Source organism: Tursiops truncatus, chromosome 17 (assembly GCF_011762595.2).
Source record: "Tursiops truncatus isolate mTurTru1 chromosome 17, mTurTru1.mat.Y, whole genome shotgun sequence".
NCBI classification, from domain to species: Eukaryota; Metazoa; Chordata; class Mammalia; order Artiodactyla; family Delphinidae; genus Tursiops; species Tursiops truncatus.
The window spans coordinates 7,414,070-7,426,939 of NC_047050.1; the positions used below are offsets into that span (position 1 = coordinate 7,414,070).

The 12,870-nt window shown below is 48.1% G+C and overlaps 1 protein-coding gene across 30 annotated transcripts in view; it reads right to left on the reverse strand.

Annotated features, from left to right (window-relative positions):
* Window positions 1-12,870, reverse strand: part of CA8 (carbonic anhydrase 8) — a 299,496-nt gene that overhangs the window by 240,517 nt on the left and 46,109 nt on the right. For 4 of the 30 annotated variants that reach the window (XR_004522844.2, XR_002174380.3, XR_012327164.1 and 1 more), the window contains one exon: window positions 694-1,230. The exons of 6 other annotated variants lie outside the window; for them this stretch is intronic. The gene's annotated coding sequence lies outside the window, so the exon portion shown is untranslated. Of the gene's footprint in view, window positions 1-693; window positions 1,231-2,031; window positions 2,155-2,240; window positions 2,421-10,567; window positions 10,656-12,870 lie in introns of those variants that run through there. 20 more of the 30 variants (XR_002174386.3, XR_002174385.3, XR_002174383.3 and 17 more) reach the window with 12 other exon arrangements.

Here is a 12,870-nt window from a genome sequence, read left to right on the forward strand (position 1 = left end):
CCTCTAAGGTGATACTTTCTGAAAGGCACTTTGAAAACAACCCTCTCCCCAATCCCTTATAAACCACAGCTGTTAAAATCCAGAGGTACCCGGTTAGCTGCAAAGGATTTCTTTCCAACACAGCTAATAAATGAGACGCTGCTAGGAGAACCTCGGCACGCACCGCTTAAGCCCGGGTCTTGCACTGTGACACTCAGCTGGGGCCTGGCGCCAGCCAACATGCTCATTGACGCATTGAAGTTTACGCCAGGAATCACAACAGTGCCACCTGCATTCCGGCTGCGAAGAGCGAGCCTGCCAGGAAAAGTCAGCCCCAGCTTTGCATGTCCTTCCCCAGCGCCTGGGGCTGGAGGACACAATTAGCTATCAGCTCCACCCCCCACCTGCCACTCGACCTTGGTCATGAGTCATCATCCTCCCTGGGTCTCAGTGTTTTGCCAGCCAAGTGGTGACAATCGTGATCACCTGCCTCCCTCACCTGATCATTAGGGCTTTAATGGATTTCATTTTCAGAGAGTGTTTTCACATCCTTGACAGGACATGGCTACCCGGTGTCAGGAAAAAGCCATTATCATTACTGACCTCAGAACCAAAAGTGGGATGCTTTTTCAGGCTTCCGTGCTAATTAAGATGGTAATATCTAATCTTTATACAATGCTTTCCAACACATGCACACACACAAATATCTAAAAGTTCACGATTTTGAAATAGGAGTTTATTGTGCACAATTTTGAAATACGAATTTACTGTTGCAATTGCTTTCTTGGAAAGGCAACGTGCTTCAGTGTAGCCATTTACGATGAAGAGTTGCTCCAAAGATGCTCAGTCCAGATGGCCAGAGCTGGCCTCTGCTTCTCAGTTCATTAAACAGTCTCCCTTTCACCAACAGGCCTCTCATTGTAAGGCAGCCCGGGCCGCAGCTGATGTCAAAAGCCCCATTCTCTGGCGGCTGGATTGTTCTCATGAAGCGTGCCCACACGCGTTCTGTGCAGATAGGGACGGGGCTGGCACTGCAGATGTCGCTGCCACCGCCACTGTCACTCTCCCCATCACACGCTCTTGGGTGTCTTTCCAGAGACTGGCACAAAGCTCAATTCAGAGTTTGCCTTTGACCGATGCGCACTTGGCCTGCAGATGGACGGGGGAGAAGAAAAAGACGTCCCAGTGTGTCTCCGCGCTGGCCTGGGAAAGTTTGGGAATTCCTGGCTTAGTTACCAGCCTCTACTCGGGCTGAAAAAACAAATCAGAAAGTTGCCAGTGGTTTCATTCAGCCTACAAAACCAAGTTAATGCAACTCTGTGAGTGAGACCATCAATGGACAAAAGTCAGGAAATCCAAGTCTGCCCTTCCCACAGCCCGTGGAGCCCTCCACACATGGGGGACTGTGCCGCTGCCTGGACCGCGAGGTACATCCTTGCCAAAGCACAGAGCGCCCGGGGCCGTCCTGGGAATATGCCCACCGCGAGGGGTTTGGCCAAGGGGAACACGGGCTCTGCATTCATTACGACTTCAGCTCTAAAATGATTCACTTATTGAAAGAATGCCATTTACAGCAATATGGATGGACCTAGAGATTGTCATACTAAGTGAAGTAAGTCAGACAGAGAGAGACAGATATTATATGATCTCACTTATATGTGGAATCAAAAAAAATGATACAAATGAACTTATTTACAAAACAGAAAGGGACTCACGGAGAATGAACTTATAGTTACCAAAGGGCAAGAGGAGGGATAAGTTAGGAACTTGGGATTAACAGATACACACTACTATATATAAAATAGACAACAAGGACCTACTGTACAACACAGGAAACTATATTCAGTATCTTGTAATAACCCATGATGGAAAAGAATCTGAAATATACATATATATAAAGCTGAATATATATATATATTATATATATATATATAACTGAATCACTTTGCTGTACACCTGAAACTAACACAACTTTGTTAATCACCTATTCTTCAATTTAAGAAAAAGAAACTGGAAAAATAATATATCACATATAGACTGAAAAGTACACACATGGTAAGTGAGCAGCGCGCTGAGTTTTTACAGCGTGAACACCCCATGGAATCAGCACTCGGTCACGAAACGGAGCAGAGCCAGCACTCAGAAGCCCTGGATGTGCCTCTTCTCAGCCTCCAACTTGATGATAAAACCAGATATAAAAATTAACAGAAAGTATGATGTAAATGGAGTCTGAGACCCTAGAGGAGATTAGAAAATCTTACTTGAAAGTATTTCCTGGAATTGAGCTGCACTTGGTGGGAAGCGGGTGGCGGTCCTATCGCTAGAGTTTACACCCAGCACAGGGGAGACAGAACATGTTTCCTCCGAGAGGTTCCTTAGGGCCCATCTTCCGAGAGGGACGTAGGGCACCCGATATCCTTTCCCCCCGCAGGCAGACACTCCTGGTAAAGGAAACACATATAGCAGATGGTCTCTACCAAGGACGCACCTCAGAAGCTCTGTCAAGGGGGTCAGCGCTGGGCCCACCCAGGCCTCTGAGTCGGAGCTTCTGGATAATGGTCTGACCACGTAAATCTCAAAAACTTCCCAAGGAGATTCCGGAGTGCAGCCCTGGGTGAGAACAACTCTCTTAAACTGTTATTCATTTTTCTCTTTCATTAAACAAATACCTTCAGAGCCCCTTCCCTCCAACAGATCAAAGGAGGAAGGTTCAGGAAGGCCCAGGAGGGCACGGCGAGGGGGCTTAAGTTAGTGTCTCCCCCTCCTGACTTTAGCTGGGCTGATTCTCCCTAATCAGATGCTGCTTGGCTGTAAGTACCCACAGAGCCAGTCAAAGCCAAGGGCTCTGCCTCCCCCGACCTCACAAGATCACTTCCTTTTTGTTTGTAACTCCAGGCTTTGCATGTACCTGAAATGCAATCTTTCCTCTCATCTACACAGCAAACTCCTACACATACTGCAAGATCCTAATGAAATGTTCCTACTCCATATACATTTCCTGACTTAGTCCTTCTTCTATGCCCCCAACATCCCAGCAATGGCCCCTGTATGGCTCCTACCACACCACACTGTAATTACCCTTTGCGATGCCTGCCCCACTGAATGGACTGAGGTTTTCCTTTTTCTACATCTGCATCCTTGGGGCCTAGGATGGAAGCGGGGAAGTGCTGAATAAACAGATAACAAATGGATGGGTGCATGGGTGCATGGAGGCATGGGTACTGAAAGTGCTTTGTAATGTGCAAACTTCTATTTCTATTTGTTCCATAACTAGCAAGCAGATGGCTCTCTGGAACTCACACTTTCCTTTTTATGTAGACTCCCAACCTTCCTTCCCACCTTTTAAGTAAACAGCCAATTCTTTCCCATTTCAACAATAACTCTACACCTTCACTGTGTCATTGTTAGCAAAATGTCATCTTTCTCTTTAGCATCATTATGCTCTCACTCATTTCCAAAATCTAAGCTTCCAATGGGCCTTTTGCCTCTTTCTTTTACCCCAAAAGGAGCAAACAAAGCCCTTGGAATTAACATCTAGAAAGTGTGCCTGAGAACCGCCAGCCAGGAAACAATGGCACTGCGGCCACCCCTTGTCTACACTGTCATTTAGCAGGTGGTTCAGTTCCTGCCAGGTGTGTATACACAGCAAGTGATTTCTTGGGAAGAATAAACCACCAGCAGTCCGTGCAGTGGTGGTAAAGCTGAGAGCCCTGGGGCAGGGCTCTTCCATAGGAGCCAGTCGTTTCCTCGATGGAAGAAATGTCTGGGAATCAGAGTCCTAGCATCCGAGGCATTTCTACATTCCAAAAGCAGCCACGTAGCAGAAGCATGGTCAAAATAAGGCATTTGAGGGCTTCCCGGGTGGCACAGTGTTTGAGAGTCTGCCTGCCGATGCAGGGGACGCGGGTTCGTGCCCCGGTCCGGGAGGATCCCACATGCCGCGGAGCGGCTGGGCCCGTGAGCCATGGCCGCTGAGCCTGCGCATCCGGGGCCTGTGCTCCGCGATGGGCGAGGCCACAGCAGTGAGAGGCCCACGTACCAAAAAAAAGAAAAAAGAAAATAAGGCATTTGAGGATGTGAAGAAAATGGAATAAAAATTGTAATGGTTAGAAGAAGAGAGAATTGAACGGTTGGAGATAAGCAATGTTAACTAGGGTTACTCCTCTCGGAGGGGAAGCCAGCGTGGGAACACGTAAAGAAAGCACGTATTAAGATCACCCTCGGGCTTCCCTGGTGGCGCAGTGGTTGAGAGTCCGCCTGCCGATGCAGGGGACGCGGGTTCGTGCCCCAGTCCGGGAAGATCCCACATGCCGCGGAGCGGCTGGGCCCGTGAGCCATGGCCGCCGAGCCTGCACGTCCGGAGCCTGTGCTCCGCAACGGGAGAGGACACAACAGTGAGAGGCCCGCGTACCGCAAAAAAAAAAAAAAAAAAGATCACCCTCATGTGTGTCCCAGAAAGAATAAGGTCACAAGTACCTGCAAAGGACAGTATCACCAAATGGGAGGTGCTGGAGAGCCTGAGCACTGTGCCTGCCTAGACTCCCCTCCACAGTGGTACACGAGGTACTGAGCAAAGTGCCTCTCATCTCTACTGCCCTTTGTTTCCTCATCTGAAGACATTAAGAAAAACACCAGGACGTCCATAGTGGTGCAGTGGTTAAGAATCCACCTGCCAATGCAGGGGACATGGGTTCGATCCCTGGTCCAGGAAGATCCCACATGTCACGGAGCAACTAAGCCCATGCACCACAACTACTGAGCCTGCGCTCTAGAGCCCGCAAGCCACAACTGCTGAAGCCCATGTGCCACAACTACTGAAGCCCACACGCCTAGAGCCCGTGCTCCGCAACAAGAGAAGCTACCGCGATGAGAAGCCCACACACCTCAATGTAGAGTAGCCCTCGCTCGCTGCAACTAGAGAAGGCGCACACGCAGCAATGAAGGCCCAACACAGCCAAAAATAAAATTAAAAAAAAAAGGAAGAAAGAAAAACACCAGCAGCCTACACTCACTGAAACCTTACCCTGTGCCAGGGGCTATTGCAAGCACTTCGTGCATTAACAACGAACTTTTGAAATGAGAAGGCTGAGTCACAGAGAGTAAAGTACTTTGCTCAAGATCCCAAGGCTGAGTAGCAGCGGGGACCAAGACTGAACAGCTACCTTACACCACGTCTTACCTATCTATCTGTTTCTGTGAAAGCTAAGTCACCTATTTCAAGCACTTAATTTAGTGCCTTTGCCATGAGAAACACTCAGTAAAAATTATCTCATCGCCAGCATCAACCTCGTGGCCACCATTGATGAAACCAAGCAGAACAGCTGCATTTGCTGGGTTCCAAGTCTTGGGTGCTTAGGTTCTTTTTTTTTTTTTAACTAAATCTTTTGTAGAGCTTCATCAAATAATGTAACCTGTAAGCTAAACACCAGATATCTCACAGCAGCTTAAAGAAAAATTAAGGGTGACATAGGCAAATATTTTTTTCTTGTAGTAATTGATAGGTTTGTAGCTTGACTCCATAAAACTTGGCTGCATGACTCACTAAGACTTGAAGACATGTTTCATACTATTTGGATTCCTTCCACAGGACACCATCGAGCCAGGCGAAAAAAGATTTATATGCAATCCTTACCGTGGTGTACATATTTGGGGCATGTATTTGGGCTTTTCTCCAGAAATCATGCTAGTGTATCTTGTCTAGTAAGAGATACTGGATGCCATTCAAACCAGATGCTATTTCACAGGTCACTTTCCTGTTTTTCAAGATGTTTTAGTTCCTTACAGAGTGGCTTGGTGGTTTTCACTTGGTTGGCGTTGATTCTGAGTGGATGGGCCCTTCAGTCACGCTCCCTAAATCCAAAAGGAGACTCTTTTAGTTGCTCAGGTCGCCGTAACAGAGTACCATGGACCGGCTGGCTTAGACAACATTCATTTATTTCCTCACGATTGTGGATGCTGGACGTCTGAAATCAAGGTGTCAGCAGGGTAGGTTTCTGCAGAAGTCTTTCTCCTTGGGCTTGCTTGGCCACCTTCTCCCTGCGTCCTCACATGGTCTTCCCTCTGTGCGTGTCTGTGTCCTAATTTCCTCTTCTTCTAAGGACAGCAGTCATACTGGATGAGGGCTCACCCTAATGACCTCGTTTAAACTTAATTACCTCTTTAAAGGCCCTGTCTCCAAATAAAGTCACATTCTCAGACACCGGGGGTTAGGACTTCAGTGTAGGAATTTTGGAGGAACACAACTCAGCCCATAACAGAGACTTAGAGAGATGGGAAGAGAGAATCCCACACAGAGGTGGCTTTGATTCCAGGAACAAACGTTCCTTGGAGCCCACGGTTTGTAAAACACTGTAAGTCTAGCTTCTGATGCTGCCCGTCTCCTCTATATCCGTCTCCAGGAACTAGTCCAAGGGAAGTGCCATCCCAGCAAAGTTTCCAGAACCTTCTGTTGCATCTCCATAAACTTCTTGAACCCTGCTGGCCACACCTTGGTGTCCTGCCCAGCAGACTCTGCACCGCCACGTTCAGCGCGATTCCCGGGAACACAGGGTTCTTGTGTATAGCATGTTGGCACCACTGCTGAAGTCAAGCCTCAGCCAATACGGCTAAGCAAGCTGGAAGTAATCCATCCTCTCAATAGCTGCTATAATTTTAGTACTTATTTACTACAAACATTGAATTTTGCCTTCAGGCCTCACAGAGAACAGCCCTGACAACTTCCAGAAACATATTTGAAATGCCTAACATAGCGCACACAGCTGACTAGAAACACTCCTAGTGCGAGTGACAGGAATGTGCAGAAGTGGAGGGCGTGAGGCCGTGAATCCAAGAGGAAAGCTCTCCAGGTCTGCCCCTGGTCACCCTGTCCCACTTATGACTTCTGATTTGGGCCCAGAGACCTGTAACCCTGACTCTGCAGAGACTTTAGGCCCCTGTCTCTTTCCGTATCAGTGAAACAGGGATTAAAACTATATCGTTCTCTTCCCCCCAAACCATTGTAAAACCATAAAAATGAGATGGAACTCGAAAACAAACTTGGTAAAAGGCAAAATAGACTAAATTCAAAATAGACTAAATAATATGATTTTAATTATAACCGTCTAAACCAATTTAAATCCATCAAATGCGTCCTTTTTATTCTGGCCTTGTTTACTAGTTTATACACCTTACCAGGTAAAGACTAAATGGCTCCTACAGTAAAAGTTCTACATTCAGACCCATGAGAAGATTTAGATCTATGCTTTCATTGCCCTTAGGCTATCTTGACTGACTCCTGAAGTCTCTGGACTTCCATACTGCAGGATAGAAAAAGAAGAGCTCATTGTAACTTCACAGACTCCGAGAGCTGGCTGTAGTACAACATACGACCACCAGGGGACAGCATAGACCTGATGCTGCTTTAGACTTCACTAGGTTTGGGCCACTTGCTTTCTCTAGTGTCAAAGTGCCCTCCCTTCCCCCAGGAAAACCTCTCTGCGCTGCAGGATCTGGAAGTGCCCCAGGCGCAGCGGCACACAGCCCCCGGGAGCAGGCCCTCGGCCTGAGCTGGAGTCCAGCCCTCCTCCTGCCCTATGCACGGCAGGACACTCAGCTGCTGGGCAAGGTGGTGCTGAGAGGTGGTCCCAGAGAACAGGCACACAGTATACAGGCATCAAAAACGACCAGACTTAGGTTAGCGCTGAACTCACAGTTTCGCAGGCCCCAGCGCTTTCTGCAGCGTCAGAGAGCAGGAACCAGCTTTCGGGGGAAGAGGCCGCCTGGGGCACTTGCACCAACAAGACCCCAGACTCCCGGTAAAGGATATTAGTAAACAGCAACCGAGGATGTCATACGTAAAGTTATTTTGTATTTTCAAAGTGTTCTGACCTCGCTCTTATTCATTATTAGCTAATAATTCTGAACTATCATCTTCATGTTATAGATGAAACAATTAAACACGAGCAATCAGGGCTTTAAGGAGAAAGCAGCGGGGCCCAAAGCAGAAGCCAAGTCTCGCTCGTACCATTAGTTGTTAAACACGCCAACCCCCAACTCCATCCCCACCCCCAAGCGCAGAACCGCTAACGGTACGAAGAAAACCCCAACCTGGAAGCCAGACGCATTTGGAAACCAGGTAGAGAGGGCATGAGACAGCAGGAACAGAAACTTCGCCTGCCTCCCCCCATGGGGTATTCTGCACCTCTGAGGCTGTGTGGAAACGAACACGACCTGTCTGTCGAGCACAGATGTGGCCGGAGGGGAACCGAGGCAGCATCGCAGCATCGCGCGGGCAGATCTGCGGCGACTGGGTCGTAGGGACCACTGCGCGCTCTGCGCCCGGCACCTCCCGCGGTTCCCACGCACCGACCTCCCCTTCATCCCTGTGACTGATGCTCCCGGACCCCGCCCGGAAATTCTGTCTATGAGCTAATTATGGTGAATGACCTAAGTGCGCTGGGCAGGAGTCGGCAGGTGAGGATCGGTAGGTGAGAGCTGACTATTCACGACACGGCAGCCTTTGATGCGAGCGGAGCAGAAAGTTTGGCGGAAACTCAACACCTCTTAGAAGTAGAGATTGGTCAAGAGGAAGAAAGGAGAACCCATTGTGGAAGTTTTCAAGAAGGAGACAAAGATGCCTGTGTTTTGTATCGCTCAGCTGCCTCAAGAAAATGTCCATTTGTTTTCTTTACACTCCTTTTACATTTTAAGTGGAACCTAGTGAATGTGTCTTTTCAGGGTTCCCAATTTCACCGTTTTCTCTACACCTCATGTTGCCATTTTAATGAAGCATCATTTTTCCAGAGAGTGTGGGAACAAAACTTATTTAATGACCTCTCAGAGCAAACACTGAGTTCTTCGAGTATCTCCCTGAATTAAAACCCGCACCCCACAATTCACTTCCTTTTTTAAATGCCAGTTTGCCAACTACTGCAAACTGATAAACAGGGCTTCCCTTTACTCTTAAGCCACAGGGCTCCTGTCGGATCTCACAGCCTGGGGGATCCATCAGAAACCCCAGACCCCCAGCCCTCAGCTGTGCCCTGGGAGGGCTCAGTGGCACAGCAGTGGTCCCCTTGGCAGCACAGGGGACTCAGCAGAGACCTAGGATCACCTTGGAGATTATCCAGTCCAACTTTTCACTTTACAGACAAGGAAACTGAGGCAGGTGGGGAGAGGATGCAGAGGCTACATGGGTGTCACAGGTGGGTGGCGGGAGGCATGGAGGTTGAGGTTGGCCCCATGCCGTTCGCACACCCTCTGCCTCAGCATCACTTAGGGCAGATGTGCAAAGTGCCTGTTCCTGAGCCCCTTCTCAAAGCTACTGAACTGGAATTTCGGGGGGTTAGGGACTAGGAATTTATATCTCAACCACACCACACCGCTGCAGCTGTGATACACACTACCTTTTGGGAAGCGCTTGTAGGAGTAGAAAGAAAACAAGCTTGGAGTCAGAAAAGATCTGGTTTGAATCTCTTCTCTGCTGCTTACCAGCTTTGCACCTTTGGCGAGCTAACATCTCTGAACTCTCGGGGCTCATCCATAACCGGGGAGGCTGTGAGGGCCACAAGGGACGGTGCATATAGGCACCCTCAGGTCCCAAGGCCTGACACTGGAATGCACTCAGTCAGAGTCACCTGTCCTCGGGGGAGTGCTGGACTGGAGCCCCAGAGCTCCCATTTATGGACTATATGAGACTGGCCGCATCACTTGCGTCTTTCGAGCCACAATTTCCTTGTCTGTAAATGGAGATAATAGTATTACCTCCTCCCAGGAATGCTGTCAAAGTCAGATGTAAATATCATGCTGTAGCTGCATGGACTGGTCATGAAACAAAACCACTCCAGGTCTTTCACACAGACAGGATTCAAGGCAGGGGTTTGATTCCACAGGGGATGGAAGAGCTAAGAGGAACCAAACAGAATAAAGAGCTCATCCTGAGACTGGCTGCCGGCAGGTCAAAGGAAGGTGGTAGTTGTACAGAGTCCAGGCGTCAGGGTCCCTAGCAGGAGCTAGGACCATGGTGGGGCAGGAGAATTAACACCACAGAGAACTAGCTGGATGTGGAGAGCCCACACAAGGCAGATGGGAACGGGGAGAAAGGCCTTCACCACCCTGTAGTCTCCTTGCCTGGAGGAGGGAGAGGTCAGAAGACAGGGTGGCCTGGGAAAGGTAATTCCTGGAGATACAGAGCAGAGAAAAAGGGTGACACTGGGTCTAAGAGCAAATAAGCAATGCCTGGCACACACACATAAAAACACTGACACGGGGGCTTCCCTGGTGGCACAGTGGTTGAGAGTCCGTCTGCTGATGCAGGGGACACGGGTTCGTGCCCTGGTCTGGGGAGATCCCACATGCCGCGGAGCGGCTGGGCCCGTGAGCCATGGCCACTGAGCCTGCGCGTCCGGAGCCTGTGCTCCGCAACGGGAGAGGCCACAACAGTGAGAGGCCCGCGTACCACAAAAAAATAAGGAAAAAAAACACTGACACGGTCTCAGACACAGAAGAGGCGTTCTCTTAGTGCTTGTCACTGTAGTTGTCAACCACGACATGTAACAGCCTGATGAAGAAGGCACTTGGCAAGAAAAGCACATGTTTGTCAGAAGCCTACCTTTCATTAGTCACATACAGGCATCATTTCTCCAGGGCTGGTGACCACGTGGAAGGGAAGTCCGGAAATTAGAATTCTAGATGGGACTCTAATAAAAATAAATTGAGGCTCAATTTCTTCATGTATGAAAATGTAAATAACACACTATTTCATAAAGTATCATGAGGATGTGATGAGCTCATAGATATGAAGTACTTCATAGACTCAAAGTCCTATACAGATACAGGATTTGTTTGTATTCTCAAAAAGGGGACATTTTCAAAAAACAGGTTCACCATGACCTACACTCAATCCAATTACTTATTTTTCCAACTTAGTTTTCAAGCTCCTCATTTTCTTTTCAGGAATTCAAATAGAACACCATTGGAGCAAATAACTATGAAATATATAATTCAGTACCACCAAAATGATGTTCCAACCAAAAGCTTCCATGAGAACCACCAGGCTAATGTGATAACACGCTGTTCTATGAACAGAGAATTCTTACGCATCCTCACAAGCCTTGACCATCCAGTTTTTCTGTCTCCACTGATTAGACTGATGACCCAGTGGCTACGTAATGACGTGATACATATATATGTAATAAAAGCTATTATTTGACTCATCTCTTTGTGTACTTCATGTGCATTATTACCACTTTATTATATGGTAATAATTCTCATTATTTGCTTTTATTATTATTTCAGCTTCTCAGCTGGAAAATCATTGATACTCAGAATGCTGAATTAACTTGCCCAAGGCCCCTCAGCTTGGCACCAGCAGAGCCAGGACTGGATCCCAGTTCGGGCTGAGCTCTAAGCCAGCTGCTCACCTCTACCCGTCGACACATTTGCCTTTGGGGTGCGGTTCACTGAAGGAGATGGTTCTGTGTCATCAATTATAATGGAAAGAGCCTTAAACTCAGAACAAGAAGATGTGAATTCTATACAACCTGGCTCTAGCCAGTGCTGTGTCCTTGCCCACAAAGTGATAGAATCAGTTTGAAGGTGAACTTTTACAAGTACAACATTTGCTAAGTTTTATAAATTCCTGATTAATCAACAGTTCTGATAACAAAAATGCTATTGTTTTGGCATGGTGTTCATGAACAGTTAACGACATTTGATATATCTTCGTAACGAGAAAACGATTCACTTCTGCTCTTTTGTTCTTTTTTTTATTAGCCCAAGCCATTGTGCCGGGCATTGGGAAATACTGTGAAATTTACTATTCTTAACATACTTTTAAACATCTTAAAATTTTTCCCCAAAGTAGTACATTACCTATTCGGGCACATTTTATTCTGTTGGTTTTAACGAAGCCTGTCCTGGGACGTGGCCAGACTGCCAGCGTGTCCCTGAGTGTCATCCATCACTAAGCAGCTGGCAGAGCTCGCCTGGGCTTGGTGAGCCAGGCATGAGGCCAGGAACCAGGACCAGGTGAGAGAAGAGGGAGGGGAGCCCGGGAGAGGGCAGCAGCGGAGGGCGGGTGTGAGGACAGTCAGGAAACCCCAGCTGAGATGAAGCAGTTGGAGGCCCGGGTGGCCCCGCAGATCAGTCTGGGCCTTGCGTGTTAGCTCAGGAGGGATCACGAGTGACTTTTGAAGGAAGAAAACCAAGCCCCAAGTTTGCACGGCCTGACATTTGCAAAGAAAGGAGAAGACCAACTGTCTGAACGAGGAAAATTCCCTAGAAGGGGCAACAAGGAGATGCCAGGGATTGAAGGACAAAGAGACCAAAACTCCTCACTTTCCCTGGACCACAATGTAGAGAGCCAAAGCAGGTAACACAAAGTGACCACCCCCCAGGAACATGGAAGAAAGTTGTCCCCAAAGAGCTAAGCTGGTGAGTCTACGTTTCATGTAAGAGGTTAGTCATCTGGTTAACCCAAGAGACTGTTGAAAGGTGGTCAGAACACCCAAAACGCCAGTCCAGAAGGACTCAAGAACTACCATAGGAAGGCCGACTTGCTGTGTGATGGGAATCAGGCAATCAAGAGAATCAGTCAATTATACTGAACCCTATCAGAAGAAAGAGTGAACTTGAAAGCATGGTCAGCCTTACACACAGATTCAGGAAACATGAAGATCCACCAGGGGGTGGTACCCGCACAAGCGCTGATGAAGGGGGCGGGTGGAGCGACCCACAGACCCCAGCCCTACGATCAGTGGACCTGAAACCCAATGTGATTAATTATCTAAATCAGACAACTCCTTCTCTTTGCTCTGATTCTGTATTCACTAGGGAATCTCCTGAGTATAATTTTACTCCCCAAGGAGAGCTGCCAGGAGAGAGAGCATATGCTCGTCATACTGGCCTAAATCT